Raw genomic sequence first — 2,097 nt, forward strand, 5'->3', positions numbered from 1 at the left:
GATGAAACACAGAAATTGCATCGGGATTAAATAGAAAAGGCGCAATGCCGTCCTAAGTACAAGAAGACTGACTCTTCTTACTAACTATGTTTTGAACCATTCCTGTGACGCTAGTTACAGATTCCGATGCTTCACGTCAGGTTTACTGTATACCTCTGACCTTCTTATTGACGATGAAACACAGAAATTGCATCGGAATTAAATAGAAGAGGCACAGTGCCGACTAAAGTACAAGAAGAGTGACTCATCCTACTGTCTATGTTTTGAACCATTCCTATGACACTAGTTATAGATTCCGATGCTTCACTTCAGGTTTACTGTATCCCTTGGATGTTCTTATTGACGATGAAACACAGAAATAGCATCGGAATTAAATACAAAACGTACAATGCCGACTTATGTACAAGAAGTCTTACTCTTCGTACTGACTATGTTTTGAATCATTCCTGTGACACTAGTTATAGAATCCGATGCTTCACTTCAGATTTACTGTATCCCTTGGAAATTATTATTAACGATGTAACACAGAAATTGCATCGGAATTAAATACAAAAGGCACAATGCCGACTTAAGAACAAGAAGACTGACCCTTCTTACTGTCTATGTTTGAACCGTTCCTGTGACACTAGTTATAGATTCCAATGCTTAACTTCAGTTTTACTGTATCCCTCTGACCTTTTTATTGACGATGAAACACAGAAATTGCATCGGAATTATATACAAAAGGCACAATGCCGGCTTAAGCACAAGAAGACTGACTCTTCGTACTGACTATGTTTCGAACCATTCCTGTGACACTAGTTATAGATTCCGGTGATTCACGTCAGGTTCACTGTATCCCTTGGACCTTCCTATTGACGATGAAACACAGAAATTGCATCGGAATTAAATAGAAAAGGCACAATGCCGGCTTAAGTACATGTAGACTGACTCTTCTTGCTGACTATGTTTGGAACCATTCCTGTGACACTAGTTATAGATTCCGATGCTTCACTTTAGGTTTTCTGTATCCCTCTGACATTCGTATTGACAATGAAACACAGATATTGCATCGGAATGAAATAGAAAAGGCACAATGCCGACTTAAGTACTAGAAGACTAACTCTCCTAGCTGACTAAGTTTTGAACCATTCCTGTGACACTAGTTATAGATACCGATGCTTCACTTCAGGTTTACTGTATCCCTCTGACCATCTTATTGACGATGGAACACAGAAATTGCATCGGAGTTAAATTGAAAAGGAACAATGCCGACTGAAGTACAAGAAGACTGACTCTTCCTACTGACTATGTTTTGAATCATTACTGTGACACTATTTATAGAATCCGATGCTTCACTTCAGATTTACTGTATCCCTTGGACCTTATTATTGACGATGTAACACAGAAATTGCATCGGAATTAAATACAAAAGGCACAATGATGACTTAAGAACAAGAAGACTGACCCTTCTTACTGTCTATGTTTGAACCGTTCCTGTGACACTAGTTATGGATTCCGATGCTTCACTTCAGGTTTACTGTATCCCTCTGACCTTTTTATTGACGATGAAACACAGAAATTGCATCGGAATAATATACAAAAGGCACAATGCCGACTTAAGCACAAAAAGACTGACTCTTCGTACTGACTATGTTTCGAACCATTCCTGTGACACTAGTTATAGATTCCGATGATTCACGTCAGGTTTACTGTATCCCTTGGACCTTCTTATTGACGATGAAACACAGAAATTGCATCGGAATTAAATAGAAAAGGCACAATGCAAGCTTAAGTACATGTAGACGGACGCTTCTTGCTGACTATGTTTGGAACCATTCCTGTGACACTAGTTATAGATTCCGATGCTTCACTTCAGGTTTTCTGTTTCCCTCTGACCTTCGTATTGACAATGATACACAGATATTGCATCGGAATGAAATAGAGAAGGCACAATGCCGACTTAAGTACAAGAAGACTAACTCTCCTTGCTGACTATGTTTTGAACCATTCCTGTGAGACTAGTTATAGATTCCGATGATTCACGTCAGGTTTAATGTATCCCTCTGACCTTCGTATTGACAATCAAACACAGATATTGCATCGGAATGGAATAGA

This window comes from Schistocerca piceifrons, chromosome 3 (assembly GCF_021461385.2).
Source record: "Schistocerca piceifrons isolate TAMUIC-IGC-003096 chromosome 3, iqSchPice1.1, whole genome shotgun sequence".
NCBI classification, from domain to species: domain Eukaryota; kingdom Metazoa; phylum Arthropoda; class Insecta; order Orthoptera; family Acrididae; genus Schistocerca; species Schistocerca piceifrons.